This window comes from Ambystoma mexicanum, chromosome 6q (assembly GCF_040938575.1).
Source record: "Ambystoma mexicanum isolate Mex_15411 chromosome 6q, UKY_AmexF1_1, whole genome shotgun sequence".
Taxonomy (NCBI): domain Eukaryota; kingdom Metazoa; phylum Chordata; class Amphibia; order Caudata; family Ambystomatidae; genus Ambystoma; species Ambystoma mexicanum.
In genome coordinates, this window is record NC_090937.1 from 871,908,806 (window position 1) to 871,927,279 (window position 18,474).

At 44.0% G+C, this 18,474-nt stretch overlaps 1 protein-coding gene across 3 annotated transcripts in view; it reads left to right on the forward strand.

Moving 5' to 3' along the window:
• PALLD (palladin, cytoskeletal associated protein) overlaps positions 1–18,474 on the forward strand; it is a 1,335,292-nt gene that overhangs the window by 702,382 nt on the left and 614,436 nt on the right. The gene's annotated exons all lie outside the window — the stretch shown is intronic.

Here is an 18,474-nt window from a genome sequence, read left to right on the forward strand (position 1 = left end):
AGCTTTGCTCTGAGTGAGTGCAGCCAGGGCAGCGCGGCACTGGGTAAGTGCAGCGGGCAGAGGCCTGTAGAGGTTACAGTTACAACCCAGTAGTGCACTGTAGGCGCAGAGGCAGTGCCGGGGAGACTGATCATGCAGGCTCCTGAAACCCAGTGAGACTCTGGGAGTAGCCAAGCAACCAGTCGGTGCAGCAGACCGGTAGGTCAGGAGGGTATAGAGAGAGAAAGCAGAGGAGAAAAGGACAGGCTTGAGAAGCTTCCATAACTTCAGGTGGATCTGGCACTAGTTTGAGAGGGCAGGGAGGTCATTCAAGAGGGACTCACCTGTGGAGGAAAGTGATCTGCCACCCACTCTCTGCCTGGAGAAGTGTTTGAGTTGGTGGGAGCTGAGCGGAGGGCTCGAGAAGGAAACATTTTGGGAGAGAGAGTTGGATGTAGTGCGGGCCCCGACCCAAGAAAGCCTTGTGGTAGAATGCTGTTAAGTAAAGTTTAGTATGCTTGAGACGGTGGCAATATAGCATGCACTGTTTTGGGATTACTGTTTCCTAACTTGTGCAAGGGATAGGACTGCTATTTTCAGCAGCCTGTGATTCATTGACTAAATATGGGCATCGAGAGAGTGGCAAACGGAAGGAGGCTGCATGATGTTATGTTGCTTGTTTGTATAGTGCTTTGTGCACCATCAGGTTGCATCAAAGCACAAAGGGTGAAGAGGGGAAAGGGACGGAAATAGCTGGAGAGAGGGAGAAGCGGGAGGGAGGACAAAACATTTTCTTTAGTATATTGATGGACAGCTGCATGAATAAATCACTGCTGGGGTCAGGAAAGTGAACACTGGGCAATGAATATGCACACGGCTAAAAGGGAGACTAATAGTGATCAGAGAAGTTTCCTGGGCCATGGAAGCTGCAGGTGCCATGCTTTCCATTACCTACCAGCATTTTCACACCTGAGAGATCTATGCATTTCAACAGAGGGTGGATGTTATCCTCAGTCTATCCAGTAGTTTCTCCAAACAAAAGTTATATTGGTATGCAGGTGAAAAATCAGATTCCTTTAGGTAGAGGGCCATGCCTTCTAAGTTGTCAGTACATGCCTGTGCAAAATAACACTGATGCAGAATCTCGCATCAGTAATGTTGGCTGTGCCTCATGGCTGACACCGTACACCAGTTAAATGTGTCCCACTTGTCCAGGAATAAAAGAGGCAACGAATTCAGGAACTGGAATGACATAGGGAGATACGGATGGGCAGGTATCAGCAGTGGGGATGTCCTCCATGGAGGGGTTAGCAGTGATGTATTTTGGCATTCTGCTGCACTAGGCTGTCCATGCGCCCCCTCCAACTTTACTCCACCTCTGCGAGACTCTGCACCTTCACCAAATTCTGCCCCTTCACCAAACTCAGTGTTGTCCAACCTATGCCCCTTCACCACCGTTTTGTCCCCATAATATTATACGGAAATGTATAAGGTTGCAGGGATTTGAAAGTTTTTGCTTCCTCTCTTTTAATTCAAGTCTGGCATCTTCTATGTTAGTTGAAAGAGTGTTTTCAGATCTCTGCTGCCCAAGATTTGGAGAAGGCAGTGTATTCTACAGTTGAGTACACTAGGGGTAATTGTTACAGCCATTTGTCTACTTTTGCTTAGGCCAGAAAAAAATCTTTTAGAGGATCTTTTCAGAACATAAGCTGTCTGCCACATGGACACACATGAGAGAAGGTTGGCATAAGGAATTCTGGTTTCAACGCTAATATCTGGTTTCTCTCACAAATTGCCTGCCGTCACTCTATGAGAAGCACCGAGACTGGTCTGTAATATTAATGCAACATTACTACATTTCTACATCTGGTCTTGTCAAATGGTAAAGTTTACATATGTAATATAGGCAAGTGGAACAGTCACATCTTATAAAAACGTTGAATAAAAATAACTCAACCCCCTTTTCATGGTTACAGCTCTGGCAGTAGCGGGGGGCAAAATGAAAATGAGGTAAGTTAGCTGCTGCGGGCGATGCACCTACAATCACTTGGGCTGGAAAGCCATTAACATATGGCAAAATCACAAGGGAAGTTTCTAAACTTTTCCTGGCCATAAACACCTCAGCAGAGAAAAGACAGTTGGAGAAGGTTCTTGGAATCTCTGGCTGTGCATGGTGTGTATTTGAATATATAAGTGATTTCTTAGCACAGTGTATGTGTGTATTGATTAGAAGAACTCCAAAGATAATGTGAAGTGGCACCGATAAAACCAATGAGGTTTTGACGGTTTTGCATATTAAAAATCATTTTGGGACGATAAGAATGTCCAAAGAGGTTTATATCTGTCATAAATGTCGGTCAAAGTTGTACGATTGAATAACGAAGTACCTATGGCACAAATAGACACTCTAAGAGATAAAGGCATGACTTCACTCCTACTACTCCTCGACCTCTCTGCGGCATTTGACATGGTGGACCACGCAATACTCTGCAACCACCTGGTCACGGCATCCTGCTTCTCCCATGAAGCAGTCGCATGGATCCAGTCCTTCCTAGACAACAGGACAATGCGAGTTTTCTCCCCTCTAGCAGCAGCAGACCCTGCACCTATCTCATGGGGCGTACCCCAAGGATCATGTGTATCTCCTACCCTCTACAATATTTTCACAAAGCGCCTTTTCGATGATCTAGATGGTCTTGGTATCACCTACACTAACTGTGCAGATGATACACAGATCCTCATCCCGCTGACGGGAGATTATGACAAGGATTTGGCCTTTTGTGAACAGAGTCTACCTCATCATCCAGGCATGGATGGCCTCCCACGGTCTATGCCTGAATGATGACAAAACTGAACTCCTCATTCTAGGCACTTCTTCCAACATTAAAAAACTAGGCCCCAACTATGACACCTTCACAATCGACAATAACATCATTACTGTGGCCAAGGTAGTTAAAACCCTCGGCTTCTACATAGACTCTACCCTCACCTTTGATAAACAAGTGAATGCCATGGCCTCAGCTACTTCCTACACCTGCAACTTAATCAAAGCAGCCAAACCTTTCCTCTCAGCTAGTAACTGCGTCATTCTAGCAAGAGCACTAATCCTATCGAAACTAGATTATTGCAATGCCCTCTACATAGGTAGTAACAAATACATCACCGCCAAAATACAGACACTCCAAAACAATGCCCTGAGAGCCGCCCTAAACTTCCCTAAGAGCGCCCATAAATCAGATCTCGGGAGATCTACTAACTGGCTCACAACAAAAGATAAAATCCTCCTCAAAACAGCATCACCTACACACAAATGTCTCAACCACGCAGCCCTGCAATACCTCATAGATAGATTCACCAGACAAACAGCCTCTCGCCCCCTAAGAAAAGCTAATTCCAACCTTTTGCTAGTACCCAGATACAAACTTACTAAATCTGGCGGGAGCAGTCCGCTGTCAAAGCAGCACAATTTTGGAACTCCCTTCCCCCTGCTCTAAGGGAAGATCTCCCCTACCGGCAATTCAGATACAACCTGATTCAATGGCTTCAATGGCTAAAAGATCATGATGTCTAATTTCTCACCCTATTGACTTCCAGGATCTTATGTATATTTTGTGTTCTTGTTCTGCCTTATTTATGCCATAACTGCACTATTGTAAACTCACTGCATATACCTTTTTGTGATTCTGTAATAATACCTGCATTCCTAAACCTACTGTATATAGACCTGTGATTCTCCGACAATACATATCCACAGCAATGTAACCACCGCTGTACCCCCATGTCTAATCTGTAACTTGTAACCTAAGTTGAACAACCCTCTTTTGCCTTTGTGCCCGAATACCCCGGGGTCTGGTGCACAATATAAATAAATAAAACAAACAAACAAACAAACTAAAGCACACTGGGTTTGGTACACATGTCTTTATTTATTTTTTGAACAAAAGTCACCCTAACAATAAAGCTTTTGTAAGCTGTAAGTGATTTCAATCCGGCACACACCCAAGCCACGCACAGCATGTAGTGCGCAAATGGAACCCTTATTTATTTTTATCTATAAATTCAATATTCTCAACGAAATACCACTCATATCACACCCTTCTCCTGAGACCCCCCTCCCCCCGGTCACACTAAACCAGGAATCAGGCTAGTTTGCAAAGGTAAATATTTATTGATGTATTTAAAATTTAATCACACTATATTTTAATAGGTAAGAACAATCATCAATGGGGTGACAGAACACTGAACAATATCTTTAATACACTAGGAATCAAGTAATGAGCACAAAAACAAATGAAGCACAGAAAAGAATACTTTACTATTGGTTTGGAACAGATGGCACTATGGTTAGGAGTTCCCCCTGCAACACCCCTCTACCCACCAATAGGCAATTAAATAGATGTGAGGAGAGAGCAGTTATTCAGGAATAGCACCAATCAAACAGAATATCACTCCCCTTTACCCCTTCAAACACAAGAGAAAAACGGAATTGACTTTTCAGCTGTCAGAATGGCTTTGAAATTGTCTTTGGAATTGACTGAGCAAAAACACCAAATGTGGTCAAAAATACTTAAATTGTTACAAATTCCTATGGGAGCCGCTTTGAACAGTTGCACACAATCACAAACAATGATTTAGTCAAAAGAAAACATATGTAATCTCAAAGTCCAAGTGGGGATCAGTTTAAAGCTATTTCACAAGTGTAAAAACCTTTTAGAATTTCAATACGCAGCAAACTTTTCCTGGCGCGATATTTGCTATAACGAGCCAATCGCACTGTTTTGCTTCTATCATAAAGACTGAGGGAGTTATAGAGGTTTTAGTCAGAGTGTTTTTTTTTGCAAAATAGGCGCAAGAATGGAAAACAGAAATGCACTTTGAAAATGACAGATGGGTTGATTACAATAGACTATGGGCCTCATTACGACCCAGGCGCTAATGGGTTAACGGCACCGTAAAAGGCTGCGGCGCCGTTAACCTATTAGCACCTAATTACGAGGTCCCTTTGCGGGACCCGACCTTAACGGCTGGTGTAGACCAGCCGTTAAAGTAGGGACCCGCAAAGGGACCTTGGTGCTAATTATGGTGCTGCGGCACCGTACTTAGCGCCTTCCCCATTCCCATTGAGCCCTATCGGGCACAAATGGGAATGGGGAAGGGCCAAGGACGAAGGGGGAATTACCGCCCCGCTAACCTTGTAATGGGGTGGTAATTCCCCCTTTCTCCATGGCGGAGTCGGTAACTTACCGGCATGGACCATGGTGCTAATAGCACCATGGTCTTCCACCAGGATCGTAATGAGGCCCAATGTCTATGAAAAATCGAATGCCACAGGTGAATCTTACAGTCACATGATCAGTGTAACCCGCCTGTTGTGGATACTTGACTTCTTCAGATGAGAAAAGAGTCAGCGCAGAGATAGTTGGTTCTGACTTAAAGATGATATGGGTTTGAGATCATACAATGTAGATATATTAGGGTCACTTTTCTTCCTATTAATACTTACAGAATAAGTTATTAAATTGGACTGTCAGATCTGGTCATGGGTTGGATCTGTCAAGGAAGAACAGCACATCAGGTTCGGGACTGGATCAGCTAGGCCGGTCACCGGATTTGCACAGGATCTACCCTTCTTGTTAGTGGGTATTTCAATCAGCTGGATAGCGAGTTCCTCCGGCAAGCCCTGTGGTAGCAAGCCAGAGAGTTTCAGGATACTAGTTCAAAAGGCCTTCTCACACCACAGCGCTTCACTGGGTTGCAAGAATAGGTTTGAGGATTTTAGGCCTTGCTGAAATCAACAGTTCTCTACTGCTTTGCAAGAGTCTTGGCATCTGGATCTGGAAGGATGTTAAAGCTGGCTGTAAAATGCTGGATCAGAGTGCTTTGCCGGAATCAGGAAAGTGAGTGAATCAGTGAGTCCCTATGTGTTGTCAGCTGTCTCTATTTATCCTTTCAAATGACATCACAAAATTGGTGTATGGGCCGGCTTAACTAAGCTTGCCCTTGTGAGTTGGGATTGGATCAAATCCTCATATCCGCCTTGGGGTTGGATCAAGGCCGGATGATGTCAGATTTTATGGTTTTCTTTACAGTTATTAGAAACATCCCTTTAGCTACTGGTCTCAAAATTGGATTTCATCCTAAATACATATTTGTACATTGGTCACCTTTACACAAATCACACACAAAGATGCCATATTTTATGTAGTAGTTGTTCCTCAAAATCCCGCAGCTGTGGGATCTTGTTTCACCTTTTTACAGATTTGTGTCCTTTTCACCATGAACACATTTTCCAAATTTTCTGCAAATCACCACAATTGTGTGCATTCAACATGGGGATGTGTGTGTACATTTTCACAATTCTAATATTAATACATTTCACAGAAAACCACATATATTGCCATTCCTGTCCAGAACATGATACACGGTTCTGCTGCCTCTCGAAACGTGCAGCCAAAATTTAGACTAACAGATATGTCCGTTGTATATTTTTCACCACTTTGAATCACAAGTTATGAGTCTTTCAAAATTGTTAATTGTTCATGCTTAACAGCAAATGGTCCGCCCATTTGTGTCTACCTGCAGTCCAGGAACAGGCCCCTCCTTCGTGAGTCCCTTCCAGGAGCAGTTTATGACCACCTTCACACCTCCGTTTCCTGGGCTAAAGCGCTGCCATTGTTCCTTCTCTTTCTGTAGACAATAGTCTGGGCTAACCCGCATTAGCATCTCCCAGTGAGTTTCTGCTGAGAAGAAGGCCCTTCTCCTGGGAGAAACCTGCTTTTCCAGTTCTTGCAGCTCAGCCAGGCTAATTAACGTCTTAACTCCAGCAAACCCCAAACTTGTTGCATCAAATATAACTACATTACTTTCTTAGCTTTACATCTGGGGGATCAAAAACACAACTAAGATCTGTATTCCTTTTAGCAAAAATACTTTTTTCTGTTTGCTAATCCAGCAGACTTTTAGTTTAATACTTTGAAGTTTCATCAGGGGCTCATCTGACAGCTGTCATCCACAGGCGGTCCCGGGTACTGTACCCAGATTTTGACAGAGGCTGTCAGTTTACAGACAATCCACTTTGTCTGAGGAAATGTTTTGCTCTTTACACTTTGGAACTTTGTATATTTGCAATGCTTCATTATATTACATGAATTTTAGCGCCAGGCAAGATTTTGAATGTTGAGAAGTGTTGTGTTATAGGCATTTTGGAGATTTTAGCAACAAAGCAAATGTCATTGATAGGCACATTTTGGAATTTCATTTGCAAAGCACTGCTTCTCTCTCTGCACTCTGTTTGCTGATCATGGAGCCCACTGGCACATTTTCTGCAGTGTGTGCTCTATCCCACCTCATATGCACCATGGGTGGCAGGTTGTGCATCCATCTTTTTGTTGTGTTGCAGAACGCGGATTTTGTAGGTTTTTTTACGCGCACAAGGGTTTTGCCCTGCATTGTTGCTGTTTCTTGCACCATAAGTATCAGAGTGATGCCGCATAGCACAGCCGAGTGGGTCAATACATCCCACAAAATATTAAGAATATGGCATCAGAGACAATGAGATCTTTAGTTATCTTTCTTTTAATGTGTAACCCCAAAGTGTAAAGCAGCCCCCTTTTTACTTCTACATATCTGCAGTTTTGAAGTGCGTATTGGGGTGAGTTTCACACTGCGGCCTGTAAGAGGCAATTTGTTTCTGGGTCTCTGCCTTTGCTGCATCATTGAGACAAGCTGCTGTGACTGGGGTCTTAGCGAGGCATCAGAGGCTGAATTTTGAGGAGACACCTAACCCGTGACATCAGAGCAATGTGCAGTCCATTTTTGTTGTGCGCTGCTGTGACGTTGAGCAGGGGTTAGATGCAGCTGTTGTGTTTCAAAGGGTGGCATACCCAACATGGTCGTTCACAGCTGCTGCTAACAGATTCCGTCTAGTCCTTCGCATTGCCCTCGCCTATGTGCAGCTGAAGTACTTCTCATATGGCCACAGGCTCTTATTGTTAGTGTGCTCCTGAGATACATCAGCTGACCTTGATTTTGGTAGGTGAGCTCTGTGTTGTGGTCCTGTTTTTTTCATTTAGAGAATACGACTAGACATATGGCCCCCTGATTAAATAATATCTCTGTGAAAGGAAGAAGACACCTTGAACATAAGCAGGCCCTCTGAAGTGTTCTCTGTGTTTCTTTTTCATGTTGAGTTTACAATCCCATCCCCTCTGTCTCTTTTGATTCTCAGCAGTTCCTGTCTGCTGCGCATAGACCTGTGCTTACTTTCGCAAGAGGTGGATGATGCTGCCACCCTGGCCCGTGCTTTTTTGCTGATGTGTTTTCTATTGTCATTATTCCTTTTTACTTGAGCACAGGGGCATTGGTACGTTTGTAAAAGATCCGGGGCTAGAGCCCAGTCCAGGGCAAGTTTAGATATCATATAACATTGTCACATGAACGCACGTGCCGCGTCGTGCTTTCAAGCATTAATATTGCATACTAATACTCATGCTCATTTGGAAGTACTGCTAACATGTAGCTATACTGCCACTCCAAATTGTGAACATTCATCCAATAGTGTTAGCTAATACTTATTGAGGTTATATAAGAAAATGAGATTATAGAAGACAAAGAAAAGCCTATGGACAGGGCAGCTTAAGACTTGCTGTGGATTGAGAAATTGTATTTAAGCAGCAGCTGGAGAGCTACCTGTTTACCACATTAGCCATGCAGTTGCTTGCTGCTGGTTGTTGGGCTGACAAACTGACAGGCGGTAGCTAGTGGGCTTAAAAAGTGATGGGACATAATTAATTTAGTTATACAATATAGCAACCGAGTGCAGAGAGTGAGTGAGTGTGAAATTGGCCAGTGGGGGTAGCATGGTGGGGAGGTTAGGGTTCTCGCCCAGTGAGATTTTTATTTTAAATCCCCTGCCAAAATCAAACATATTTCAGCACAATTTCTCCAAAATAACCAGAAAAGCACATATGTTTATGTTTCTTGGGGCAACATACTATGAGATGGGAAATTTAATTTTAGTGGTTAAATCTATGCTAAACCCTTAAGCTACTTATGGTAAACTACTCCTTTGCCATATGAGGCCATGACCAGCAATACCCAACAGAGAGTGCACCACTGCATTCATGTTATATGCTCTTATAGCAATTCTCAACATACCCTAATTATGAATAACATAATGAGCCAGTAAAAGGAGAATGTTATACATCGGCCTGACTATGTTATATATCAGGATATCCAGCCAAACCCAAAGGAGGTCATGGTCAAACTCCTTGATGGCACTCAACAGGTTCCACGGCTTCCATTCAAAATTGCACACTTCACCTCTGTGACCATCAGAACACACGAACAGACCATGGAGCCCTTTAGAAGATGCACTCTGATTGATAATTTCAAACAGTACAGCACCTGTCTAGGCTGGAGGCCCATTCACCTGAGAATCCACAGGCCCAATAAACAACAATGGACCACATGTTCCCGCAGCTCCACCTGCTTCCAGCTCCAGCAACATCCAAGTCCATGCTATATCTGCGACCTTTGGTTGGACGAAGACCATTTTTTCCACAACACGGGGAAGCCATACCACAGCCGTACCAACGTTGAACACATTCAACCCCATCACGTGGGGAAGTCCCCATCGGACTGCTACCTACGTCATCACTTGCAGCCTGGGCACTACAGCATAAGGCGCTCACACGGATAAGAAATTCTCCTAAGCAGTACCCATTCAAGCCAGAATCATGGCAAGAGCAGAGTGCTCACCCCACAACCACAGAGGTAACTCTACATGTGGGGGGGTTGATATCACTCATAATGGAAGTAATGCGACAAGGTAAGGTCACCCACTCTTCCCATGCTGCCCCACTACGCTGTCCAAATTGCACCCAGCACTGGGGCACCCAGAAGCCACCATTCAAGTACTCTATTCAATCAGGGTAAGAAACAGCAATCACGGATGCAGGTTTAGCAATCCTTAGCACAGAGCTGCCAGATCCTGTATTTTCTTTCCTAATTACTGGGCACATAAACGGGGCCACTTACAAGACACTGACTCCCTAACCCTCTTCAGGAAAGAGTGGGTTAGCATTACTGTGGGCCAAGGCCACTGTGCTGCCTTTGCACTGGAACCAAGATCCTGTTCACTGAAGGTGAAGGAACCCTTGTGGGTGCCAGACAAACTTCCTGGAGTGGGGGAGCGGAAATAAGGACTCAAATGTCCCTGGAGACCCTGGATTGGCCCTCCCAGCAACCCAGAAGTCTGGAAGCAGCTGGGACCCTATTTGATTGACTTGAGACATCTTCGAGCCAGTTCTACTTTGCACAACTCACTTCAAACCACTACAAGACCCATTTTGCTCTACACTCTTACAACTGCTTACATGCTCTTTGAGCCATCAAGACGCCTGCTCAACCCATTACAGCAGACCACCTTAGCTCAACCCGATTGTCAGCTCGACTCCATGGAAGCAACTGACTCGAAAATCAACTCGACCTGCTGAAAGCCACTAACTCACCATCCAAAAGGCCAACTCGAATTACCAGAAGGCTAATTTCGTCACCATCTCAAACCGTTGAACCTCTTGAACGGTGACTCGATATAACAGGAGCCCATGCCTCTAACTGACACTATTTCCAACTGACAGTTGTGAATGCATGTCTCAACAAGGTCTAGACTTCAGTAAAGCACCTAGAAGCCGTTCGCAATATTGAGCCCCAAAGACAAGATACAAAAGGTATTTAAAGAGGCTCTGCCCCCTAGCCAAACTTAAAGGACCATAGTGACTTACATGTATTCCCCCCTTCTTGTTTTATATGGGCATATTATTCAACATTGACATTGCAGCTCAAATCTTTTTCATGCACACCCTGGTTATCAACCCAAGGTGCCCTTTCTTCTTAAAGTCGGCAATCTCTGTTTTTCCTTTACTGGGGTGGGTCTTTAGTGATTTCAATTAGTTGTGTGCATGGAATTTTTAATTAAAATCCCTATTTTTATAGAACGTTTCTTGGGCATCTTTTTTTACATTGTGTTGCAACTCTATCAGCTCACACCGCTTACGAAGATAGCCTGCCCTCAGCCCCCGTTACCAAAAGAGGCAAAAGAGGACTACCAGTTGGTGTCTGCCTGATTCATCTTTATGATTTGGAGCACTTCTGATTTAGTAGTAGCGCAGTGCTTTTCTGCTACGGATAAGTAGTAATTTCATCACAGTGGTTACTGCATGGAGTATTCTGAGGAGTCCACATTTATGGTGATGCCAAACAAGCAGCACTTACAGAATACCTCATGTACTTTTTTTAGTAAAAGAACATAAAAGATGTTTTTCCATCCCGTTTTGGGGGATGGGAATGCATATCGGACTACACTGAGCCTCTAGCGCGGGGTGAACAAACGTTCAGAAGAGTTAGTAAAGACCCTTCTGCGAAATACATGGCACTTCATTGGTCATGCAAGTAAAGGGATGTTCCACTGTTGGGAGAAAATGCTTTCAAAGACACACACATTGATTACAGCACATTTTATGGGTAGTATCCCAATCTATAATCATGCAGTAAATACTGCATGGGTCTTTTTTACTTGAATACCATTTACAGTATGTTTCACATGTAATATCCTCTTATGGGCTTGCAGTAATTCATATGCTGGTAAGATAGATATGTGGTTTGAGCGCTCACTGCTGTGATCTTTGTGTCATCTGCAAGTCACAGGTTCAAATCCCAGCAATGCCAACTCAGCCTTTCATCCTTCCGAGGTTGATAAATGAGTACCAACTTCGGTTGGGTGATATTGCATGGAAATATGTTCTATGTGAAGTGCTTTGGTGAAAGCGCTATATAAATAACAAATCATTATCATGTGAAATTGCACCCATGTTTTTTACATTACTGCCAAACCCATCGCGGCACATATGTTACCATTCTTTGTCGCCAGTCAGGCCTCAGGTGCACAAAAACTCAAAACTGGAAATTTAAGCTATGTGGTGAACGTCAGGCCTCCCATTCACATTGAAGGCGTAAATTAGGAGTTGTGCTGCTTATCAGGCCTTGCACCACAACCACCATCCTTCAGGTGAATAAGAGTGCTTCCAGAAATAGGCCATCAGTCCAGGCACTATTTGCAAAACATGGTAAATAATCCTGGCACGTAGCACATTTTGGGCCTGATTTACAAAGCTTATTTCAATGGGACGGAGCCACTGTAGAACACTTGTGTAAATCATCTCTATCAGCAGGCTGGGCCTTACCAGACTAGCTCTCAGCTTTCATCAGCAGGGAATTCATTAAGATTATCTGGTGTAGGAGCCAGCAGAATATCTGGTGTAGGAGGCTCCACCATGACTCTGGGGCCAGAGTAGTGGTCGAGCCTCATGCCTTGAGCCATAACTTGCATCCCCAGCATGTGCTGCTCAAAGTGACACGTATCGGCATGCACTGCAAAACAAATGTTTGTTAAAGGAGAGTTATAGTTCTTACATATATGTTAAAAGATACAATATTAATATCTTGCCTACAGTGCTGGAACAACACGAAACATCTTCAGTTATTAAAAAAAAAAAAAAAATTTAATTCAGTTAAAAAACCTTGTTCGATGGATGTTACGGCTAAGTTGCCCTAATAAAAATGGGTGGAATTCAGTAAAGAAACGTTGTTAAAGGGATGTCATGGTTAAGTTGTCCTTACAAAAACCTATGAAATTCCGTGAAAATACGTTGGTACAGGAATCTTATGGTTGCAGCGGAAAATCAAAATACTGACGGAATTCAACATTTATGGTAAGATATACAACCATAACTCTCACCCCCACCATGCACTGCTCAGATTAACACCCAGGGCATTAAAGATGACATTACAAATGGCATCATTGATGACATCACAATTTCTGGGAAGTTTTTTGTTTAGTGACAGTAAGCAGTTCAAGCACTTTAGGAGTAGTTTCTTTTTCAAATTAGGCAGCAAGCTGGATGCCTCTTGGACCAATATCTTTTTAGAAAATCTGGCATTGTTTATGTGTGAGTATTTAACAAACATTTGCGAATATGGCATATTACAATTGCCCTCATCATGAGTTGGGCGGTAATACTGCAGACATTTCGCCTGGGAAGAATTGCTGCTACCGCCATGGTGTCTGGCGGAATTACTGCCACATTACAACTTGGTGGTAGTGCACACACACCCCTGTTGGTAACATCCATCTGGTAGAATTGGCACTGACTCCTTATTCAGCGGTATGGTAGAAGTGGTGGTAATTCCGTTACCGACACATTTACCGTATACTGCCAAACTCATGATGAGGCCCAATGTACTTAAAGTTATAATAAAATGAGGGCCTGGGGATATTTGACCCCAGAGAGAATGTGGGGAGAATAAAAGAGCATCATTAGGGAGAGTTTGTAGGGAGTGTCGAAATGTATTTTAGTTTCTGAATTTATCCAGGTGTTTGCACATGTTAACAGCCATTTTCACTAATAACATGAGCTGCCCGTGAGCTCTAACAGCAGGAATTACAATAATGGCTTGAATTGATCAGATGAATCCGAAAATGTATAAGAAAGTTGCAGACAAATGATTGTGAACATTTAAGTCATACACATTATATAAGGGGCGCTTTCTCTTCATCAACCCAGTCCTACTTCAGATGCCTCATCCCAGTCCTACTTTCTCTTCCTCCTCTCAGTCCCTCATGACCTCCCTCACCCCAGTCTCATGCCTTTCGTCGTCCAGTCCCTCAAGCTCTTCCTCATCCCAGTCCCTCATGCTCCTTATTATCCCAGTTGCTCATCATCTTCCTCATTTCAGTCCTTCATGCTCTTCCTTGTCTCAATCGTGGTTCCTCTCCCTTGCCCAAGTGCCTCCTCCCCTTCCTCATCCCAGTCCTTATTCCTCTCCTGTGTTCCTGACTTTCTTAATCTTTTTAATTCAAGTCCCCCCTCATCTCAGTCCCTCATCCTCTTCCTCATCTTAGTCCATCATCCTCTTTCTCTCCCCTCCTCAGTTCATCTTCCCTTTCTCATCCAAGTACTCCTTCTTCCTCGTCCTGGTCCATCATGCTCCTCATTGTTTCAGTGCCTCATGCTATTCTGCATCTCATTCCCTCATGCTCTTCCTCACCCGGGTCCCTCATCCTCTTACTCACCCCAGTCCCTCATCGTCATACTTGCCTCAGTCCCTCATCCTCTTCCTATGCTCAGTCCCTCATGCTCTTCATCATCAAAGTCCCTCATGTCCCTTTTAGTTTTGGGCCCTCATCCTCTTCACTGTCTCAGTCCCTCATGCTCTTCATCTCGTAACCCCTCTTGCTCTTCCTCAACCCAGTCATTCTTACTTTCATTTGTCCCAGTCCCTCTTACTCCTTCTCCCCCAGTCACTCAACCTCATCTTCATCTCAGTCCCTTTCCCAACCCAACCCCAATCCCAATCTTGTTCATCCCTGTCACTGACCTCTTACTCATCCCAGTTCCAACATCCAGTTTCTTGTCCTGATTCCTGATCCTTCATCCTCTTCCTCATCCAAGTTTCTCGTCATCCTCCTTGTCCCAGTCTCTCCTCTTCCTCATCCCAGTCCCTAAACCTCTTCCTAATCCTAGTCCCTTTGATCTCCCTCCTCCTAGCCACAGATTCTCTTCCTCCTCTGAGTACCTCATTCTGTTTCTGGTGCCAGTTCTCAAAACCATTCTTCATTTCAGTCCCTTGTGTTCTTCTTTGTCTCTGTCCCTCAACATATTTTTCATCTCAGTCTTTCTTCCCCTTCCTTGGACCAAACCCTCACTCTCTTCCCCCTCTCGGTTCCTCATGCACTTCATCCTCCCAGTCCATCGTGCTCTTCCTCATATCAGTCCCTCATGGTCTTCTGCATTTCAGGCCCTCTTCATCTGAGTCTTCCATCCTCTTTCTCATCCCAGTCCTTTTTCCTCTTCCTTATTACAGTACCTCATCCTCTTTCTTGTTATAGTCACTCATACTCTTCCTCATCCATGTTGTTCTTCCTCTTCCCCATCATATTCCACATTACACTTTCTCATGCTCTTCCACACCTCAGTCCCTCGTGCTCTTTCTTGTCCCAGTCTCTCATCCTCTCCGTTGTCAAAGTCCCTCCTCCTTTTCCTTGTCTCAGTCCTTCTTGCTCTTCCTCATAGCCCCTACTCCACTTTTTCATAATGGCCATTGTTCCTTTCCCTTGTTCCAGTCCTTCTTCCTATTCTTCAACTCAGTTCCTCTTTCACGTCCCAGACCATTCTTCCATGTCCCAGTCCCTCATTCCTTTTGCCATCCCAGTGCCTCCTCGTATTACTTGTGTCTATCCCTCAATATTTTCTTCATTCCAGTTCCTCATGCTCTTCTTTGTCCCAATCCTTCTTACTCTTTCTCGTCCCAGTCCATTCTCTTCCTCCTTATCCTAAGAACCTCATCTCAGGTCCTCATGTTTCCTATTCTTCGTCTCAGTTTCACTTTTATGTTCCAGTCATTCTTCCTTGTCCCAGTCCTTAATACTCTTCATTTCAGTCCCTCATCTTCCTTATCCCAGTCCTCATTCCTGTTCCACACCCCAGTCCCTCTTGTTTCTCCCAGTCCCTAGTCGTCTTCTTAGTCTCAGTCACACTTCCTCATCTCAGTCCATCATGCTCTTCCCTTTCCTAGTAGTACATCCTGTTCCTCGTATCCATCCCTCATCCTCTTCCTCTCCAAATCTCCATTCCTCATACTCTTCCTTTCCAAAGTCCTTCTTCCTCAACCTAGTCCTCCTTCTTTGTTTCAATCCTTCGTGCTCCTCCTGATCTTGGTTCCTTGTGCTCTTCCAAATCTCAGGCCCTCATTCACTTCCTCCTCCCAATTCCAAATGCTCTTCCTCATCCCAGTTCCTAGTGCTGTTCCTTATACCTGCCCCTGATTTTATCCCTGCGGACCTATAGAAGGATGAGCTAAAAACATGGACTATGCGGTTTTTAACACAATCTGCAGCACTGGAAAAATCCCAAAGTCATGGCATAGCGCACTCCTGGTACCCATTTATAAAAAAAGAAGGGCAAGATTTACCAGCAGATTATCGCCCTATCTCTCTGTTAGACACCTCTGGGAACATTTTGGGGAAAATCCAATTGAATTGGTTGCAGGAGTGGGTTGACAAAAACCATGTGATTTCTCCCCTTGAGGCAGGCTTCTAAAAGAATAGAGGAACAGTCGACCATTATTTTATCCTGTTCCTCCTTTTAGAGAAATACATCAGTCTATCGAGTGTCAAACTCTATGTAGCATTTTTAGATCTCAACACAGCTTTTAATAGTGTCTCAAGGGAAACCCTATGGGAGATACTTCTCAGAAGAAAGTGTCCAGTCCCAGTGGTAATGCTACTGCTCCAGCTGTACACAGGGAACTCTGCAGTGGTGAGATACAGCCTAGGGGGGGATAGCTCAACCATTCTTAGTCGGCAAAGGAGTAAGGCAAGGATGTGTGGTTGCCCCCTCCTGTTTTGCATCTATGTACAAGATATAATAAATGCAATAATGTCTAACATCCAGGACTGCCCAAAATTGGGTAAAACAAAATACTCAACCCTGTTCTATGCAGACGACGCAGTGATACTGTCATCAACCCCAGTGGGCTTAGGAAACTCCCTTAGAATCTTTGAAGCCAAGTGTAAAGATTTGCAGCTAGAAATAAATATAAGAAAGACAAAAATGATGGTGTTCCACCCAAAACACACCGTGTTCCACTCACTATCAATACAAGTGGAGGGAGTTCTGCTAGAACTACCTTGGTATTAGATTTCAGGAGAATGGCGAATGGGCAGCGCAGATCGAAAGGTCTAACTCAAGTCTCAACAAACATTGTGGCGCTCAGATAACTGTATGTTACAGATTTGGGTGTGGAGCCGTGGCGCTAGTGTTACAACTGCATTGTGCTTCATCTATGCCAGCCTCCTTATATGGGGCTGAACTATGGGGTTACGGAAACACAAGAGTGTTGAATATCACAGAGGTTAAGTTTAAAAAAAGGTTTTGGCCCTTCCCTTGAGTGCCCCCTCCGTTTGTGTACGTCTGGAGTTAGATGTGCTCCCACGTGGTGATCTGATTGCACTGATGTCTCTGTTATACTGGCTTAGGTTATGCCATGCAGAGGGTTTGGAAGCCCAGAGAGAAGGGCTATGGAGTTGATGTCATTAGAAGGGGGGAAGAGTGTGAAATGAGTTTCCTATGTGAAAGGATTACGATCGGTTTTGGGTGAAGATTCTCTCTGGGAAATGTGCATTAACGCTCAGGCTGTCATTAGAATAAAAGACCCAATGAAAGTATCTATAGCACACTGTTTGTTAGAAGGTCTAAAAGAGATCCAAGCAGGCCCAGATTACCTCCTCCATAAGTCAGCACTGGGGTACGAGAGCTATCTCAATCAATCTTGCTCAGTCCGTGAGAGGGGCTTGTTTTTGCGGTTTAGGTTTGGGATACTACCATTGGACCCCATTATGAAGCGCTGGAAGTTGGCTGACAGTGATGCTTGCCCAATGTGTGGTGCCACAAAAGAAACAATGGGCCTCATTACGATCCGGGCGGTAAGCTCAAATGGGAATGGAGAAGGGCTATGGTGAATGGGGAATTACCGACCCCGCCAACCTGGAATGGGGCGCTAATTGCTCCATTCACCATGGCGGAATCCGTAAGGTTTTGGAGGCAACCATGGCGCAAATAGCGCCATGGTTACCGCCTGGGTCGTAATGAGGCCCAATGACTCCCTTTCTTCTGCTTTGTCCTAACACCTTTAGATTGAGACAACAATATTTATGTTCAATATTTAGAGCATAGGGATAACGCACAAGTTCTCCATATGTGGTGTTTGCTGCATCCCGTTATATTTTTAGAAGTCGGAACTTGAGGGCCAAATGCATGGAAATGTAATTATTTGTATGTGTTTTGTAAGCATGCAGAGCTAGCTACTGTAATTCATAATAGTTTAGGATTTCATTGATACAAAGTGATTGTGTATTTTATTTATTTCTTATAACAGAATTTGTATTTATATGTGTGTTTATATGTTTTTATGACGCTCTGTCAAAATAAAGCTATTTCTGAAATATAGTATCTGTATCATAACTCTTGAAATAGACCCAACGAATGTTTTACTGCAGTGAGCAATTTCCATCATCTCATCGATGATTTTATTAGGGATCTTATATGTGATGTCATCAGTGATGTCTTCTGTGATGTAATCAGTTTGCTCTAGTGCATGTCATAGGTGATGTAATGTGTGATGTTAACAGTGATGGCATGCGTGATATCACCGGTGTGCTCATGGGCTGCTCAATGGCCTGCTCAGAGTTAAGGTGGCATAGCTTACGACACATGCCATATTTGTGGGGTTTTGTTTCACTGAAAAGACACCTTAACTTTCCATCGACTATAGTTTTTTCACCGCTTATATGAGGGAGAGACAGACAGAGAGACAGACACAGGCAAACAGAGATACAGGAAGATACAGGCCCACAAATAAACAGCTGATGCTCCTGTA